This window comes from Fukomys damarensis, unplaced genomic scaffold (genome assembly GCF_012274545.1).
Source record: "Fukomys damarensis isolate Sample0158 unplaced genomic scaffold, DMR_v1.0_HiC HiC_scaffold_26, whole genome shotgun sequence".
NCBI lineage: Eukaryota > Metazoa > Chordata > Mammalia > Rodentia > Bathyergidae > Fukomys > Fukomys damarensis.
The window spans coordinates 8445756-8466319 of NW_022900938.1; the positions used below are offsets into that span (position 1 = coordinate 8445756).

The 20564-nt window shown below is 37.4% G+C and overlaps 1 protein-coding gene and 1 pseudogene across 1 annotated transcript in view; one reads left to right on the plus strand and one right to left on the minus strand.

The window, feature by feature from the left end:
• LOC104871053 overlaps nt 1–7423 on the plus strand; it is an 11825-nt pseudogene extending 4402 nt beyond the window's left edge.
• Nucleotides 1–20418, minus strand: part of CUNH2orf88 (chromosome unknown C2orf88 homolog) — a 66097-nt gene extending 45679 nt beyond the window's left edge. The window contains exon 1 of the mRNA XM_010636856.3: nt 20352–20418. The gene's annotated coding sequence lies outside the window, so the exon portion shown is untranslated. The remainder of the gene's footprint in view (nt 1–20351) is intronic.
• Between the last annotated feature and the right edge of the window lie 146 nt (nt 20419–20564).

Sequence of the window (20564 nt, forward strand, 5' to 3'; positions counted from 1 at the left end):
TGGAGGTTGTTTTCTTTTAGGGCTTGAAATACCTCACTCCAGGCTCTCTTTGACCTGAGGGTTTGTGTTGAAAAGTTTGCTGTGATTCTGATGGGCTTTCCTTTGCATGTGATTTGTTTCTTTTCTCTTACTGCTTGTAGTATTTTGTTCTTCTGTTGGGTTTCTGGGATCTTGATTATTATATGCCTAGGTGTAGATTTTTTTTTTATCATGGCTAGTTGGAGTCCTACATGCCTCCCTTATCTGTATGTCTAATTCTTCCCTTCTGTTTAGGAAGTTTTCTGTCATTAATTCTGTGAACAGCTTCAAGTCATTTGGGTTTTCTCCTGCTACTTCTTGGATTCCTATTGTCTTATGTTCTTCTTTGCATCATCTAGGAGTTGTTGGATTAATTTCTCATGATCCCTTATTGTTTCTAAGAGATCTCTCTTTTCATGGTTATTGGCTGCTATCCTATCTTCTATATCTGAAATTTTATCTTCGCATCCTTTTATTCTGTTGTGTACACTTTCAATAGAGTTTTTAATCTCCTGGCTATCTGTTTGAATCTGTTTTATGGATTCCATTTTTTTCCTCTGTTGGACATTCATTGTTTCCATTTCTTTCTTATGCTGGGCCTTCATGGCTTCTATCATGGTCCTGAGTTCATCTATTTTTTTTGTCAGTTTCTGTTCTAGAGTCTCACTCAAATCATGACTTCCATTTTGCTCGCTATCTCTATGGTTATCTGGGAAATTATATACTAAAATTAACATGGTACCCTGAATAGCGCAGTCTACCTCCTCCAAGAACCTTTTCATGACCACTCTTCCACCAATACTGTTATTAGTTTTTTCTTCGTCTTTCTCATTAACTAGTCTTAGTCCATTGACAGTAGAGACTGTCCTTTCTTATCTGGATTCCTAGCACCTAACATGATTCCTTATTACATGTAGTACTTATAAATGCCAGAGAGGGGACAATGGGATAATTGATGATATGAGAAAAGGAAAGACAGAGAGATAAAAGGCTATTCTATGATTTCTATAATCCTCACTAAAATCCAGACTGAAAAGTAAGGTTATATCCATGTCATGGTTACGATTCAAGGAAAGACATATACATTCTTTTAGAAAATCCACCACATCCAAACTGCTGGATCTATCTTTTGGGAAAGTGCTTTCATATACTGTTAAACTCTACAACAATTTCAAACTATTTTCAAATTAATGTAAAAACACTCCATAAATGTCAAGGTGTTTTAAATGTATTAAGTTTAAAATACTTTGACCTTTGAAACCTTTATGGAATCAGTTTCTGCTGTATTGAAACAGGAAGGTGAAATATAATGCCCTATAAAGTGTTATTTAAGAGGTAAAAAACAAACAAAAAACAAATTTCTTACTGTTTCATTTACTTCACATTAATTAATGTGAGAAATAGCATATAACCAAAATTTTAAATGAAACTGTTCATTTGAGGGGTCTGCATATATACTAAAATGTAGATTCAATTTTGCTCTTGCCAAAAAACGTTGCTTTCATGACCTAGTGTTTAGTCTCACACTTTTAAGTCTGACACATAATCAGTATACTGTCTGTATCAGTTTTAACTTTTTTAAGTTCTAGAAACATGGGAGATGAACTTCAGATCATCTTGTATAATTCCCGTCATTATTACAGCCCTATTAATGTATATTTTTTCCACAATGATTTTAGCTTTCCCTTCCATCAGTCATGAACACTCATTTAAAATAATACAACAAAAAATTAAAAAACAGAGTTCTTAAAGAACCCTAGGATAATCATAAAAGATTCTCTTTCATACATATCAATGAGATTATATCCTACATAATTTTTGGACTGCAAATAGTAAATCCAGTTTCCCAGTAAGTCCCAATGTTAACATCATGTGTAAACTTCCTTACCTTTCAGGAATACAAACATTCTAGAGACAACCTGCTGTGGTGAGTACGTTTACGTGTGTAAAGGTAGGAGTCGTTTATTTTATAACTATGTGAAGCTGTCCCATTTTGTGTTCTGTGTTTAGGTTTTCATCCTGAACAGTGTACTATGAAAATTCCTCCAAGTCAACTGATATAAAGAGGAAAAATTATAATGGTTTTGAGTAGCATTCAGCGTAGCCTTGTAAAAACCTCTGTGGACTTCAGTTTTCTTGGTAAGGTGATTACTGTCTCTCTCGTGTAAGGTTGTCGTGTCAAGTGAAGGCTAGCTCAGGGGAAGTGCTTGGAGAAGAAGAGCTGAATGCATTTCGTTTAATGGCTGTGTGACGTGGGGCACCCTAGAAAGCCATTTGCCTGCTGAGGGGCGCTCTCTCTCCCTTCTATCTCCCACTACCAACAAACAATGCCGCAATAAACACTTCTGCATCTACCGCATCTAGGAGTGCTTTTGTTTCCATGCGGACTCCTAAGAGTGTGACAGGTAAATGTATTTTAAATTTCAAAGGACCAGATCGTTTGGTGGTGGTGGTGGTGGTACTGGTACTCCTAAATTGTCCAGTAGGCTGAAACTTGTGACCCTCCTGCCTCAGCCTCCCAGAGTGCTTGGGATTACAGGTGTGCACCACCATGCTCCGCCAGACTGCATTTTTAAAAGGCTAAAACCAATGATGTTTTCCGTTTGTCTGAGAGTGCCTCTCTCCCCAAGTTGCTCTTCAGCAGCAGGAATTTTGATTTTGATTTTTTCCAGTCTAATGGCTATGGAATATGATACAGTGGTTACTTTACTTGCATTTCCTCCCACCTCCTTTGTTTTTGTGCAGTGTTGGGGAGTTAACCCAGAGCCTCTGCGCTAGGGTACCTACATCCCTACCCCATTTCATGTTTTGTTCTGTTTTTTCACTTTTGAGAATAGGTCTTGCCAAGTTGCTAAATTGCTCAGGCTGGACTTCACTTGCGATCCACCTGCCTCAGCCTCCAGGATTGTGGGATTACAGGCGTGGGCTACCACACCCTGCTGATTTAATGTTTACTGGCCTTTTGGAGTTTGCTTTTCTATAAATCTCACTTGCCCATTGTTTCTGTTTGGTTAGCTATGTTTCACCGATTAGTAGGATTTGTGTATAGTTCAGCTCTTGCCTATCATCTATTTCAAATAAATAATTTCCCTTAATTTATCATTTCCTTTTTATAGAGCTTCTATTTAACTATAACATTCATTTTCTTTTTATTTCCATTTAATCCTTTGCCATGCAGATTTTAAGTTATCTGTGCCTTCTTCTTTTCAACTTCCAGGTCCCATCCTGGCAAATTTAGTTGGACGATGTTTGTGCATGCACAAACCCTGTTATTTCCATTTTCTTTTCTTTACTCAATCTGGAACTTATCTTGATATACTACCCCCCCAACAGGCTGCTGGATCAGCATCTTTTTTTTTTTGGTACCGGGGATCGAACGCAGGACCTTGTGCTTGCGAGGCAGGTGGTGGAACCACTGAGCTAAATTCTGGCCCCTGGGTCGGCACCATTTAAAAAATAACCTATGTCTTCTCTTTTAATTGAAATAGCAGTTTTGTCATATATCAAACACTGCAGGTACTGAGATCTATTTTTGAATTCTCTATTCTGTTCCTCTGACTTTTTTTTTCAGAGCCAAAACTAAAGCCGATAAAGAGGGCATGGTGTGCCTCCATCTGGTGAGTGCGCTAGTGCTGTGCCCTGTTCAGCACTTGTTTCTTTTCTTCCTCATCCATTTCCTTCTTCTTCTTTCTTCTCCTCCCCACCTCCTCCTCCTCCTTCCCTCTCCCTGCTCCCCCCATTACCCAGAGCCTTTGCAGGCCCCTTCCCATTTCATTTGGAAGCACCATCTCATTGAGCTCCCCAGGAAGGACTTGAACTTACAACATTCCTTCCTGAGCGTCCCAGAGTGCTGGGAGTACGAGCATGCACCACCATGCTCAGCTTGTTTCCCCTTTTACAGTAATTATTCCACATATCTTTAAAAATAGCTTTAATCCCTCCCAAGCTCTCTTTAAATTTAAATTAGAATTATATTTACTAAATATTGGAAGAATATATGCTTTTATAATATTAAATTCATTTACAAGTTATTTAATATCCATGTATAATATTTTTTTCCAGATGCTCTTTTAATTTTTTTCCTTTTAAAGTCTGTTGCTAGAACAGGAAAAAGCAATTTATCTGCTTGCCTTTGGCCAATTTCAGCATCGGTATTGTCTTTCTGACTGTTGTTAGCTCTTCTCCTTCCCTTCCTTAATTTAGGCTAAATCTATGCTCTGTCAGCTTACAGTGAGAAAAACAGGCAAAGGTCTGGCTGCCTTAATTTTCAGTAGTTGGGGCACAAGACAGGAAAGGAGGGGAGAAAATGTCTCCTTCCGAGCCTTGGAAAGCCATAGTCCTCTGTGTTGGCTGTCCCTGCTTCTGTGGCTAACACTGAGAAGCACATGTTCAAATGCTGGCTTTCTCTTCCAGCTCACATATGTTCTTAAGTCAGCTTTGGAAACATGGTGGGAGTGTACCTTGTGGAGATCTGCCTACAGACCTGTAGCTCTTTAGGTCTTCACAGAATCCACCTCAGAGCCTGGAGTAGACCCTACGTCCTACCCAAATGGCCACAGTGTTCTGTAGTTTCTCCATAAAAGTGGAGTCTGTATGCATTCCTTGAATCTGGGCTCAGTCATATGACTTGCGTTGGCCAATGGAACATATTAGCATGTGACTTGTAGTATTTGTGTGAATGATACAAGGAATAATTCCATCACACAGCAAAATGCAGCCTTATGCTGTATAAAGCAATGCAATTCAGCCAAAATAAAAATAAAAGTACTAGCAAATATGAACAACTAGAAATCATCAGCAGTGATATTGATATAGTGAATAAAGAGTTCAAAAGCAATTTATGAAGAATGTTTTTAAGCTAAGCCTTTTTCTTTTTAATGCTAAGCAACAGTCTTAATTTCAATCAGTGTTGTCTTCCTTTTCTAGCTCAAGTTCCTTAGCCTTAAAGCAACCATTCTAAACATGACCCTTGTCTACGACTGTCCCTTCCTTTCTTACCACTCTGGAGGCCTGGACATATATAGCTATGGTAGAAACTAGAAGGATAGGAATCACAGAATAGTTCATAGCATCTAAGATTCCACAGATAAGGTGTCCCCTGGTCCAAAGAGTGGCTCCTGGAGTTATGGGTGTCAAGGAGGCCTGAAGTAGAACTGCTGGGTGAGCTGGTCAGAGGGTGGGGTGGAAAGCAAAACTGCGACCCAAGAATACTATGCTCAATAAATATTAGGGCATGAGGCCTGTGACTACAACTTTATCCACACATATGTTGCTCTGTTCACTCTCCTTAGAGAGAGCTTTTAAATGTATAAATCAATTATAATTTTCTCAAAATCACTGCTTCTCTTCATATTTAAAATGGAAATAAAACTCTCTAATATGGCCTCCCTATTTGTGTTCTACAAGTTCTCTCCCAGCCTGCATCACTAACCTCACTCTGTGACACACTCTCTTGCTCTCTCTCTCTCTCTCCATGTGTGCAATGTTGCTATATTTCAGTCCACAGAATGTACCAAGCTGCTCCCGTTCTCACTTTAAATGCCATTGACTAAGGCCTTTCCCTTCAAGCACCTCTCTGCCATCTAAATTAGACCTTTGATTACACTATCTCCTTTCGTACCAGATTTTAAGTTTTTAAAAAATTTCAGTGCATGTTTGCAGTACCTACTGATTACATTTCTCATGGGGAGTAAGCATATGTATGCAACATATCTAAATTTTTTTTACATACACTTCCCCTCCCACCTTCCCACTTCCCTCCATCTCTTGTGTTTATATAACTTTTGAAGACTATTGCCCAATGAGATCGTAGCTCCATGACAGTAGGAACTGTTTTTTGAGTACTTTTAAAAATGTCTGATGCACAGTCATCAATAAAGACTTAGGAATAAATTTGATCTTTAATAATAACCCTGGCAAAATGATATTCTTGGCCTTATTTTTCAGATATGAAAACAAGGCTCAGAAACGTTTGGTGATCTACTCAATATCCCAAAATATGGATCTAAATCCAAATCTTGTGCTCTTAAGTGTTATATTGTCTCCCAAATGAAAATAAAGTGAGGTCTGGAAGGGAATAGGGTACTGAAAAGGACGACACTCTATTCCCTGGCTCTGGGGTGTAAGAAATGGACACAGGAGGATCAGTTTGGGGGAACTGAAAATGAAGTAAGGGCCTTAGGTTTCAAGTAGAGTAAAATTGTGATGGAATATTCTGGAAAAATGTTGAAGGTACAAAGGAATGGGACTTTTGAGGATGCAGTGGGATCAGTTAAACTGGACATCAGGAGGAAAATGAACAGGGAGAGACCATGGGACTTCCTAGTAGCCAACAGAGGATGAAAGGATGGTTGACCTGATGCAAGTGCCTACTTTGGGAAGTATGTGAGATCTCTGGGGACAAGAAGCCTGAGCAGAATTACAGGGGCTGAACTGTGTAGGGTTCTGAGAAGTACTTGATCAGTAAAAGTCTACATTATTGACTACATTCCTTTAATTTTTCTGAGCACTGTTGTCCTTATAGAGACTTCCTCTCCACTAGTATGGCCTATCTGCTCCTCAATGAGTTTCCCTCATTACTGCATAAACTCTTGCGTCTTTGCTGCTAATTTAGCTATGTCCTGAAGCAAGAACCAGGGCCAAGAAAATATCCTTATATTAATCGTGGAAGGAGAAGTAATGACTATGCCTAGAAGGCCAGGAATGGATGTTTTATGATAGCGGATATAATTCTGAGTATAGTCTTAGACCACTTAAGAATGTGGCAGGGTGGGCAGAGTTTTGAGTTTTGACTAAGTCTTTCAGGGTGGCTACTCTGATCTTTGTTGATAAGGAAAATGGAGAACCAGGCACCAGTGTGGCTCCTAAGGATGGGCAGAAGTTGGGTATGCGCCTACAGTCTAAGCCATGGATGGGAAATCTCAGGTTTCAACATCAAGTACTGGAAACATTTTGATGCTCCATCACCCTTACCTGGAGCTTCTGGAAAGGCTTTGGGAACTGTCAACAGAGCTACAGAAAAGTGAGTAAATAGTAATGGACCCTTCAAACAAAAACCACCAAATTTCTCTGCCAAAAAGATGACTGAGAAGACTGTTAAAGCAAAAAACCCTGTTCCTGCCCCTGATAACTCTTATCCAGAAATAGAAAAAAAAATTCCCTTCAATCCTCTAGATGTGGAGAGTTTCTACCTGCCCGAGAGCACCAGACTGCACACCTGCCCTCGAATGGCGTGCCTCTCATGATACTGAGGAGAGGGAATTGAAAATGGCTGCCGCTGGGCCCCTTACTTGCAAAGATGCCTTCGCCATGGGGGGCTAGTGTGTTGCAGTCTCCTTCAAGGATTCTGCCTGCCCCAATGTTGAACTGCCAACTGCCACCTGTTTGTTATGACATAGATATTTAAATGTCTTAGTGCCACACGGTTTTGTGTGTTTCTATGAATCAAGCGTTTCTTTAACAGGAAAAGGTGTGGCACAGTTTAGTCCTGAAAAGGAATGGACATGAATGGTTGTTAAAAACTTTTAATCTCCTAACTTCAGACATTATATTTCCTTACAGTTAAAGACCTGAATATTTATGCTGTAAACAGAGCATAAATAAAAAGTACTGATGAATAAAAAGTAATAACTATAATATTACTGGGTTTATTATGGCCATCACAAAAACAAAATAATTAGAATTAAGAGTTTCTGAGAAAAACTATACCTTAAAGCTGGAATCCAGGGCTGGGGATTTAGCTCAGTGGTTCCGCCGTCTGCCTTGCAATCCAAGGGCCCAAGTTCGATCCCCAGTGCAAAAAACTGGAATCCAAATTGTCAAAACAGATATCCTGTAATAGGGCAGAAGGTGCAGGCTGATGGGAGTGAGCAGGCTGATGGCTCCTGAAAGGCAACAGAGCTGGTTCCAGAACCCTCTGCCTGGAGACAGTTGCTAAGCAGTGCTAGATTTGCTCACAAATGCACTTTTCACCCAAGGATCAGCATTATGATGACACACATGCTGCCTCCCAATCACTTTTTCTGCCCTGCTTCATTTAAAGGCAAGAGACTCTGGGTAAAATATCACTTTTGTTTTGTTTTTTTTTTAGACAAGTTCTCACGATGTGGTTGAGACTGACCTGGAATTCACTGTGTAGCCCAGGCTGGTCTCAACTCACAGGGATCCTCCTGCCTCAGTCTCCAAGTGCTGGGATTACAGGTGTGCACCACCACGCCCTGCTAAAATATCACTTATGATGGCCAATCTCGTGGACAGCAAATTGTGCTAGGTTATTTCCTGGGCAAAAAGATGAAGGTCTTCACCTTGCCGGTCTGTGAGCACTTCATAAAAGTTTGAAAGCTACATATTTCATTTGTTCTTTCTTTCCTCAGGGTAGATGTTGTCCAGGAACCAGAACAATGGAATATTCTCTTTCAAGTTCTTCTGCTGATTCACAGAAAAACCAGTACTGCAATTCATTTAATTTAAATTCACTTAAAGAAATATTTAGTAGACAAGTCTCAGAATTTGAAATATGTAAACAAAAAGATCATTCCAGAACTTCAAGGCTCTCTTTTATTTTGCATTTTCTTTCTGCCTATAAATTTGAGTCGCAGATTTTTATAGTCTCGTAACCATTTCCTGCTCTAATGACATTATTAGGACAAAGCAAAGCTAGGCTGCCTAGCTTATGACAACAGGAATGACACAGTATAATAGTTAAAAAGTTCGATACTAGTAGTAACATGCTGAGTAATACAAAGAATACAAAGTAAAGTTGGATCAGGGATGTTCTGAATGGAGCGCCTTCTGCTGCATCTGCCAGATCATTTAGTGGGTGTGCTGCATTCAGCAAACATAACTGTTCCTCAGAGCAGCTCTGCTCCCTAGTCCCTTTATGCCCAGAGCACTGACACATTACTGATCCTTCACAGTTAAAATCCCGATGCTCAGTTGCTTCCTCTACGACGGATTCTCTAATATCTAATACCCCAAACTTGCCTCTGCGCACTTTTGCTCTCTGTTCTACTACACTATCCTGTCTACTAATGATTTGCTGTATTATTTTATTCCACTAACTAGTAAAAAAAAACCCAAAAAACTAAACTAAAAGCAAAACAACCGAAAACAATTTTTCTCTATTTCTCATAGTTTATGCTATTTCTTTTAATTTTTAAATTAAAAAAATGTTTAGTCTGGAATGATGAAGATCCAATCTTTGCTTCTTAACAGCCTAACAAGCCTGTGGCTCCAGTAACCCTATGCCTTCCTCAAAATTCTTGATCCACAGTACACATCCATATATTTATTTATTCCCGCCTCTGAGTCTATTTTGCCTGAATTGCCCTTAATGCTTTGTCTCTAAATCATTCCCAAGTTTAGTTAACCCATAAAAGTGTTCTAAATTCCTGTTTCCTCTGTGGAACTTTCAAATTCACATAATTAATAGAATGCCCACACTACTGTTTTTCAAGACCAGTGACCTGGCATCTCTAAGTGTTCTTGTCAATGAAAAATCATCATAATAATGAGTTGACAGCTGTCTGGTGTGTATTTTGTACCAAGCACGACTTTCAATACATTTATTAATTTTCACAAGAACCTCAGAAAGTAGCTACTAGTATAATCCTTATTTTTCCAATGAGGAAATTGCAGCATGGAGGGGATAAATAATCTGGCCAAGGTCACACAGGAAGATGCAGTTAGAACTTAAACCCAAACACACTGGTTCCAGAATCCATGGTCAGAATTAATAATTATTATCATAGGTTCGTTCCAATTTTAAAATTCTTGTCTGATCTAGGCCCATAGCATCTCTTTTTTAGAAAACTGGTACATGTTTGCACTACACAACGGTTCATTCACTGTGGGGAACAGGTACATGTACACAGCACATCTTAATTCCTTTCACACCCCTTTCCCTTCCCCTGCGTCCTTCCTCCCTCTCTTGGTCCCTTTTCTATCTCTAAAAGATTTATCTACCTGTTTCCTATTAGCCACCTTTTATTTTACTCTTTCACATATTTATATTTTGAGTTTCTCTCATCTGATAGAAGGGAAACCAAGGAGGAAAAAGTCAGTGACTGCCTGAAGCCACAGCAGCAGGGTTTCTTATAATTTGATATGCGTGTCCTTTACCTAGGGCTCTGTTACCATGCTGATTCTAATTCAGTAGTTATGCGTTTCTAACAAGTTCCTACTGACCCACGTTCCTCATCTCCAGTGGCATGAAAAGAGAAATCCCAACTCAGGCTGGAACCCGGCTCCAGGGCTACACCCAGCGCAGCCATAGCAGGTGAGGGGAAAGCACACGTCGGGGAGAGAGTGACTCGGAGAAATCTAACTCGTACCTTATTACCCCAGGTTTATCCATAGTCACATAACTCACAGCTTTTCAACAACCTTTTAATAATCCAAATATGAAACATCAAACAGAGTTTAAAATGTTTTTTAATTATCACAGTGGTGGCAAGGGAACAGCAAGTAAGCTGGATTTTGTTGAAAATTAAATGATCTTGTTGCTCTGAAAGGACTGTTAATCAGTAATTCTACTTTTTGGCATTTAGCCTACATAAATACTCTGAAGACTGAAAAAATTTATCTACACTTATTGCTTAGTACCATTCATAACCACTTATAAATAACTGTGATAACTTTTTTTTTTTTTTTTTGGTACCGGGGATTGAACTCGGGTCCTTGTGCTTGCAAGGCAGGCCACTGAACCGCTGAGCTAAATCCCCGGCCCAATAACTGTAATAACTAACGTACTTAATCCCATAGAACACGATATAAAAAGGCAAATGTGTCCTGTAAATTGTAGTTTAAGAAAAAAATCTTATCAGAGGGAGAAATTAAAACGTGCGCATTACATTTAAGGTTAACTTCCTATCAGAGACTTTAACATTGGTGGTCTAGAAATAGAAAGAAACTTCTTATACTTCAACTCATCCTACGTTACTATGCCATTTAATCAGTATCAACTTAAGAAGTTTCCAAAGTGTAAATTAATGTTTTTCCACTGGCTTCTCAGTAAACAATTATAAAATATGATGATAGGCTTATGATATTCTATAAAGTTCTCATGTTCTGGATATATTTAAGAGCATTTAATAAAATACCAATAATTGATGAGTCCGTCAGTTCTATGTTGACCCAGTCTCATTTTTTAAAGTTTAAAGCTTTCTTTTGTAAAGCATATTTCAAATAAATCATTGACTGACTGTTCCAAGGAGTTGAGCAATTTCCCAGTAGAGCTCATCTTTACCAGCTTACTGGTGTGTACTTTCAAAGAATGAGATCCAGTATACACGTGTGTTTTGTCAGGTAGGGATGGTAGTGGTTTGTGATTAGAACACTTAAAATTTACTCTTAGCAATTTTCAAGTATACATATATTGTTATGATTATTTTATTTCTAATAACTGATGCATATCATATATTAATAATATTTTAACCATAGTCCTCATGATGTTCAATAGATCTCTTGGACTCTTTTACCCTCAAGTGAAATCTTTGATCCTTTGCCAACATTTCCCTCTGTCTTCCCCAGCCCAGGCCCTCGAGAGCCACCATCCTGCTCTTGGTGTCTATGATCTTGCCTCCCACAGATCTCACACGTCAGTGGGGTCATTGGTATTCATTTTTCTATGCCTGACTTATTTCACTTATATCCTCCAAGTCCATCCATGTAGGATGCTAGGATTTTAACCTTTTCCTCTGCTTTTTAATAGCTAAACAGTGTTGCACTGTGTCTCTATAGCACATTTTCCTTATTCTGTTGACAGGTTGATTCCCTATCTTGTCTATTGTAAATAATGCTTCAGTGAACATGGCAGTGTAGGTCTCTCTTCAATACGGATGTAATTTCTCGTGGGATCAGTAGACAACAAGGTCATTCTATTTTTAATTTTGGGGAGAACCTCCATATTGTTTTATGTCAGAGCTACAAAAATTTACATTCCCATTAACAGTATACAAAGGTTCCCTTTTCACTACATTTGTTATCTTGATATCTATTATACTAGATGTGAGAATTATCTCATTTTGGTTAATTTGCATTTCCCTGATAATTAGTGATCATAAGCATTTTTTCATATATCAGATGGCTGGTTGTCTTCTTTTGACAAATGTCTATTTTGGTCCTTGGCCCATTTTTATTTTTTTATTTTTATTTTTTGGGTACCGGGGATCAAACTCGGGTCCTTGCATTTGCAAGGCAGGCAGCAGAACCACTGAACTAAATCCCCGGCTCTCTGCCCATTTTGAAATTAGGTTGTGTGTTTGCTAGTCAGTTGTTTGAGTTCCTTATACATTTTCAGTATCAACTCTTGGTATGATATGCAAATGTTTTATCCCATTGGATTGTATTGCTCAATTGATTGTTTCCTTTGAGGAACAGAAGCTTTTTGTTTGTTATAATCTCATTTGTCTACTTTTGCTTCTGTTGCCTGAGCTTTTGGGGTCAAATACAAAAATCATTTTCCAAACCAATGATGTATAGTTATTCCTATTTTATTAAAATAGGTTTCTTATACTTTTAAATTTTATGTTTAAGTCTTTAATCAATTTTAGTCAAATTAGCCTTTTAATCAAATTTGTGTGTCTTATGAGATAAGGGTTCAATTTTGTTTTCCTCCTTATAAATACTCAGTTTTTTCAAGAGCATGTACTTGAAAATACTGTCTCTTTCCCATTGTGTATTACATTTAGTTTGTGTATGTTGAACCTTCTTTGTATACCAGATACAAATTCTACTTGATTGTGGTGAGTGGTCTTTATGATGTGCTGTTCAATTCAGCTCACTAGCATTTTGCTGAGGAGTTTGCCATGTTTGTTTATCAGGAATACAAAGGCCTGCAGTTTTTTGGGTTTTTTTTTTTTTTTTTTCTTGTGGTGTCTTTATCTGGCTTTGGTATCAGAGTAATGCTAGTCTCAGAAAGGGTTTGGAAGTATTCTTTCCTCATTAGTTCTGGGAATGGTTTGAAGTACTGGCAGTTTTTTAAACATCTGGGAGAATTCAGCAGTGAAGCTATCAGGTTGTGGGCTTTTCTTTTGATGGGAGACTTTTTTATTCCTGGCTAAATCTCCATACTTGTAATTTGTCTGTTCAGATTCTCTATTTCCTCATGGTTTGGATTGGGTAGGTTGTATGTGTCTAGGTATTTATCCATTTCTTCTATGTTTTCCTATTTTGTTGGTGTATAATTCTTATAGTAGTACTCTTGATCCTTAGTATTTCTGTGGTAGTGTTATAATGCCCTCTTTCATTTTTTACTTTGAGTCATCTCTCTTTTCTTATTAGTTTAACTAAAGTGGTATTAATTTTATCTTTTAGAAAAACCAACTTCTAGTTTTTCTGAACCTAATATTTTTCTAGTCTGTATTTCATATATACCTCCTCTCATCTTTATCTTGTTCCTTCTACTAATTTTAAATTTATTCTCCTTTTATAGTTTTTTGAGATGCATATTAGGATGTCTAACTTCTTCCTTTAATGGACACATATATTGTTACAAACTTTCCTCTTAGAGTTTTGTGGTGTTCCATAAATTTGGGTGTGTTGTATTTCCATTTTTATTTATCTTTAGATATTTTTATTTCTCCTTTGAGAGAAATACCCCTGAGAGGTTACTTTAGAATGTGTACTTTAATTTCCACATATTTGTGAATTTTCCTAATTTTTATCCTGTACTTGAGTTATGGTTTCACTCCGTTGTGGTTGGAAAAAACACGATATAATTTCAATGTTCTTGAGTTTGTGGAGACTAATTTTGCTGCCCAACATATGATTGATCTATCCTGGAGATTGCTTCATAAACTTTTTAAACAAAGCATATGATGGACTGAGGACTCAACTCTAAAGCAACTTACAGTCATTCTGAAAACCAAAAAGGAAATCTTGGACAAATAACTGGAAAGAATTCATGAGTGACTGAAAACATATAAGGACTTGGATCCGGAGGAAAATGTTACCTTAAGTCATATGCAAGAGTCGTTAGGAAAACAATCAGCAAAAAGATGATTGCAACAATAAAGTAAAAGATGCTCTAGCACTAACTCCACATTTGTATGGTACTGGAAAAAAAATAAGATTTAACCATAGGTGTTTGATTATATTATGATGAACAGAAAGTAGCCAAGTTGTAATATACAGTTAGAAAGGCACATCTTACAATCTCTCTTAGTGCAAACCTAGCAGCTTCTTCACCTATATGGGAAGGACAAACAGAGACACCAGCAACTCCAGCAGGGCCCGTTAATAACAAATATGACAAAAAAACAAGAACCAAGACATATCATGTGAAGGTACAAGAGCCCAATGATAAGTGTAATTGTATTGTTTGCTTTAAATGTATAATAAACTTAATGGGGGAAAAATAAACATGAGCTCATCATCAAGAATCACCAAGTATTTGAAAAGTCACCACCATGTTATGAAAGAGTCACAACACAATTAGAAGAAAATGCATATTTGGACTCTGTAAAGAAGACTTCATTTTAAAGTATGAAATTATTGAGCAAGAAGGAGGGTGCTAAATTTGGGAAAAAGAGTAAACAAAATGAATCAAAGGTACTAAAACCATTAACTGATAAAATTACAAAACCTCAGTAGTGAAACTAAAGAGCAGAATGGTTACAACAAAAGAACAAATATATAAACTAGAAAATTGGGCCCAGGAATTCTCCTAGAACATAAAATAATAAAGAGAAAAAAATGTATTTGTCTTTTTTTCATATTAGGCACATTTTTACTATTTAGAAATAATTAAAGTTTCTGCTAATATGTTAAACATTAAACATTCTGTACTTTGTAAACTTAAAATTGCTAGCTAACTACATACTTTTCCTTTAGATCTTCTTTTCATTTGTATTTTTAACATTTAATACATTTATGAAGACAGAATGGAAGATCCCATTTTATTTTTTTCCATTAAGTTTATTGGTACTTCTTAGGTATACAGGACAGTTACATTCATCATTGGGATCTTGTACCTTCACATGACTTATCTTGGTTCTTATCTTTTCCCCATTCCCCTGCCCTTCCTTCACTCCTTCCACCCTTCCCTATTTACAAAGACTTTGTTTCCGTGTTTTTCTTTTCTCATATTTTTTCTTTTCCTCTATCCCTCTCACTTCCCTACTCCTTTAGACATTTTCTTCCTATTTCACATTATCAATTATACATTTTAATCCTTATTTACACTTTTAGTCTTTCATAATAGAGAACATAATAGAACTCGTGTGTTCTATTAATTTCACTTGAGTATGACCTCAGTGTGCATCCACTTAGCTATAAATGTCTCTAGTTTCTCATTCTTTTTTAAAAAATTGAATTTATTGGTACATTCTAGGTAGACAGTACAGTTACATTCATTACTGGGATCTTGTACCTTTACATGCCAGGTCTTGGTTTTCTCATTCTTTATAAGTGAGTAGTACTCCATTTTATTAAAAAAACAAAAAACAAACAAACAAAAAACCCAAAAACACATCTCCTTTATCCAATCTCCAGTTGATAGGCAATTGGGCTGTTTCCAAGTTTTAGATATTACAAACTGTGCCACTATAAACATGAGTGAGTATATATCACTGTCGTATGATTCTTTTAATTCTTTTGGGAAGATACCCAGCAGAGGAATAGCTGGGTCAAATGGGAACTCTAATCCTAATTGTTTGAGGTATCTATCTCCCTACTGATTTCCACAGTGGTTGCACCAATATGCACTCCCACCAACAATGGAGAAGGATTCCTTTCTCCCCACAACCCCTCCAACAGTTGTTATTGGTTGATTACTTGATAGCAGCCATTCTTTCTGGGGTGAGGTGGAATCTCAAGCATTGTTTTCATCTGCATCTCTCTAATGACCAGTATTGTTGAATATTTTTTCATATGTTTATTTGCTGCTTTTACTTCTTTGTCTGAGAAATGTCTGTTCATTTCAGATGCCCATTTTTTAATTGGGTCTTCAAATTTGGGGATCTGATTTTTTATTCTTTATTATTATTTTTTTTGGGGGGGTACTGGGGATCAAACTCGGGTCCTTGTGCTTGCGAGGCAGGCGGTGGAACCACTGAGCTAAATCCCTGGCCCTATAATTTTAGAAGATTATGTCTGAACCAGATACTTTTTTTTTTGGTACTGGGAATTGAACTCGGGTCCTTGCGCTTGCAAGGCAGGCAGCAGAACCACTGAGCTATATCCCCAGCCCCTGGTCTGATTTTTAAAAGTTTTTTATATATTATATTCTAGACAGACCTTTGTCTGAGGAACAGCTTGTAAAAAATTTTTTTGCTACATTTTAGGTTGTCTCTTTGCTCTGTTGGTGGTTACTTTTAAGTGCAGAAGCTTTTTAAAAAGATGAGATCCCAGTTGTTGATTCTTTGTGCTAGTTCTCATGCTATTGAGGATTTGTTCATAAAGTCCTTTCCTACACCAGTGTCTTCAAGAGTTCTACCTAACTTATCTTCCAGCAAGTTTAATGTTTCTGTTTTAATACTAGAACTCTAATCCACTTCAATTTTAGCTTAGTACATAGTGAAAGACAGGGGTCTAGTTCTAATCTTTGGCAGGTTGAAATCCAGTTTTTCCAACACCATTTATTTAAGAGGCTATCTTTCATCCAGTGAGGATGTCCTTTGTCAAAGATGAGGTAGCTGGGTATGTCTGGAGTTGTTTCTGCATCTTCTACTCTATTCCACTGCTCCTCAGGTCTGTTTGCTAATACCCTTCTGTTTTTATCACAGTGGCTTTGTAGCATAGCTTCAAATTGGGGATTGTGATACCCCCTGCCATGTCTCTGTTGCCTAGAATTGGTTTTGCTATTCTAGGTCTCTTCTGGTTCCAAATGAATTTTTGGATCATTTTCTCTAGTTTTGTTGTTCTCTAGTTTTGCTGTCTAGAAATATACTGTTGGGATTTCAATTGGGATTACACATTGAATCTATATAGCAGTTTTGGAAGTATGGCCAGTTTTACTCTATTGGTTATTCCTACCCAGGAACAGGGGATGTCTTTTCATTTTCTTATATCCTCTTCAATCTCTTTTTCAGAGTGCTGTAGTTTTCAATTTAGAGGTCTTTTGCTTCCTTCATTAGATTGATTCCTAGATGTTTCATTTTTTTGGATGCCATTGTGAAAGGGATTGTTTCCCTAATTTCTCTCTCAGTGAGAATGGTATTTGTGTACAAGAAAGCTATTGATTTTTGAGTACTTACCTTGTATCTAGCTACTCTACTGAAACTGTCAAGTCTAGAAGTCTTTTGGTGATATTTATTTCTTTATTTGGTACTGGGGATCAAACTCGGGTACTTGCGCTTGCAATGCAGGCCACCGAAGTGCTGAGCTAAATCCCTGGCCTTGGTGGTATTTTTGGGGGATCTTTTATGTAGAGTATCATATCATCAGCAAATAATGACAGTTTAACTTCTTCCTTTCCTGTCTTTATTGCTTTTAATTCTCTCTCTTGTCTAATTGCTGTGGCTGTTTCCAAAACTATATTGAACAGGAGTGATGACAGTGGACATCCATGTCTTGTTCCTGATTTTATTGTGAGGGTTTTCCATTTTTGATCATTTAGTATGATGTTGGCTGTTGGTTTTTCATAGATAGCCTTTATCAAGTTGAGATAAACACCATGTATTCCAATTTTCTGCAGGGTTTTTATCATGAATGGGTGTTGAATTTTGTCAAATGTTTCTTCTGCATCTATTGAGAGGATCATATGGTTTTTGTCTTTGACTCTGTTAATATAGTGTATTAGATTTATTGATTTATGTATGTTGAACCATCCTTGCATTTCTGGGATAAATCTGACTTGGTCAGAGTATATGATTTTGATGACCCTCTGGAAGGTCACATTTTAAACAAAAGGCTAAGACACAAGAATTCCATTTTCTTTATAACATTTTCAATTAAATTAACATGTTACAGATCACTAAGAAAAAATATATGTAATAGAAAAATCACTGGCAGAATAACAACCAAAGCTAACAGTACAGGGAATTTAGCTCAGTGGTGCTGCTGACTGCCAACTGCCTTGCAAGTGCAAAGTCCCAAGTTTGATCCCCAGTACCAAAAAAACAAAACAAACAAACAAACAAAAACAAAAAACTAAGGGTACACAGCTTGGTTGATGGGATAAAATATATATTTGTCTCTCTTTCCAAATTTTCCTTAAACATGTAACATTTTCTAAAAAAGCCCATGTACATAAATTACTTAATTCTATAAATATGGTTAAGATGTTTCTATTATTAAAAGTGATAAACCCTAGGGAAAAATCTTGCTACTACTATAGGAGCTTTTTTTTTTTTTAACTATAGGAGCTTTAAAGCATATTTACCATTGAATAAATCCTCTCTGGCCTTCTCTTTAAAATGCTGGCAGTCATTTATGTGTTTACAAAAACCTCCACATTTTGCTTTCTTTTTCATCAAACAGGATCTCAATCATCACCACATGGTTTCTCTTCTATTTAACACCTCCCTGCATATCCACACTCCCATATCTTTCAAAGAACACTTCTTTGGACTTCAGAGGGAGTGAAAAGAAGATGAGACAAAGAAATAGGGGGAAGTAAGAGGGGAAGAAGAAAATACAGGAATTCTACTTAGTCAGCTCTGTGTTACTGTAATGAAGTATTTGAGGCAGCTAATTTTATAAACAGAAGAGTTTTTTTTTTAAATGCATGATTTGGAAGGTCAAGGATATGAATTGCACAGACTCGATTCTGGCAAGGACCTCACTGCAAATATCTGATGGCAAAGGTGGAAAGACAAGTGATCACATCTTGGGGCAGGATGCAGAGGGAGATGGGGTCTCACCATTCCTCTTGAGGAAGGGCTCCAGCTGACTTAATCACCCTGCCACCCTGAGCCTGCCTATGAAAGGAGCCACCACCTCCCGATAACTGCTGCCCTGTGCACCAAACCTTTAACACATGAGCCTCTGAGGGGAACACAAGTAAATCACATCCAGACCATAGAAGGAACAGAACAAAACAAAATCAGAAGCTGAGTGGTAGTAAATATGAGTCCTCTGGTGTCTGATAAGCTTTCAGCACAAACATCCATTTCAATGAATACTTTTAGCAGTGAAGTGGCTGCTTTGAATCTTCCAAAAAATGAGTTGAACTAGAATATTGACAAGCACCAAAGCCTTTAGGGAAAACGGCTATTGTGCATTGAATATTCTTACTGAGCTACATTTATATTAGGTCAGTTCTGTAAGAGCCTTTTGAGAAGTCAGATTTGAAGCAACACATCTAAGGGCTTGTGATTTATGCTAGGATTCTTTGGAAGGTCCTAGAATAAAATGGATGAGGGCAATTCAAAAAATAGATGTCACGTCCTTCACATTTACTCGTTATACACCGTAAAGGCACAGAACTAAGTATATCATCTGACGGATTGTCCTCAGAGGACCACGTGAAGACCACGTGGGGCACCACATACCTATCATTCCACCAGAATCCAAACAAGACGTAAAACAAGGGCAGGAGAACAAAATTAGCCAGATTTCTCTCTCTTGCAATATGACCGCTATAATTATATAATAAATACTAGAAACCAATTAGAAACTTGAGCCTGACCAAGACATATTGAAGCACAGTTGCCTGATGAATAAAAAGACCAGGATTCACCTCATCCCACATATATCTTCCTTTTTAGTGTATGTTCCCAACATCTAAATTCTAGTTCCACTGCTGGAAACATTTCAAGTTAAATTATTCCCCCAGTTAAAATTTAAAGGCCCTAAACAACACAAAGCATTATGCTACCAGCTTGCAAATCAGCAACTGCAACTAATCGGTCATTAAACTTAGTAACCAATCATTCCACTCCCTCTTTCAGAAACTGACATGAGGTTTCAGTAGAAGAGCAAGAGAAAAATGTCTGGAGTGATGATAGAATATTAGTTGCAAAATAGTTTTTTAAATCTGTAAGACCAACATAAGTCATTTAGCCTCCCTTGGTTTTACTTGTTCATAAGGCCTACAGTCAATTCCTCATGCATACACACACACACACACACACACACACACACACACACATATTAACAGGGACAAACAATATGACAATAGTAGAACATTATGTGTAACTTGATTTCAATTTTGATAAATATGTACACATATGCTTATTTACTTATGCCATGCCAATAAAAAAATTACCAAGCTCGGAAGCTACACATATGGTAAGCTATTCTTTGCAAAACTCAAAGAGACACCATTCATAGTCTACAATGACTACTGTTGGGTAGTGTCCTCAGTAGGCATGTAACAGAAATCCTCTAAAGACACATATTCTTTGAGTTTGGTATGTCATCTTTAGGTAGTTGTGATATTACGGACTTACTTCCAGGTGTAACCGTAGCACTTGAGACAGGAGGATTGTTGCGTATTCAAGGTGAGCCTGGGATAATCAGTGAGTTCAAGCCTGAACCGCAAAGCAAGACCCTGTTTCAAAAAAACAAAACAAAACAAAAATTAAGAACATTTTCTCTATAGTACATTTTTGTGTTGAGGGGTTTTGTTATTTGGCTTGTTTTATTTTTGTAGAGCTTATTTA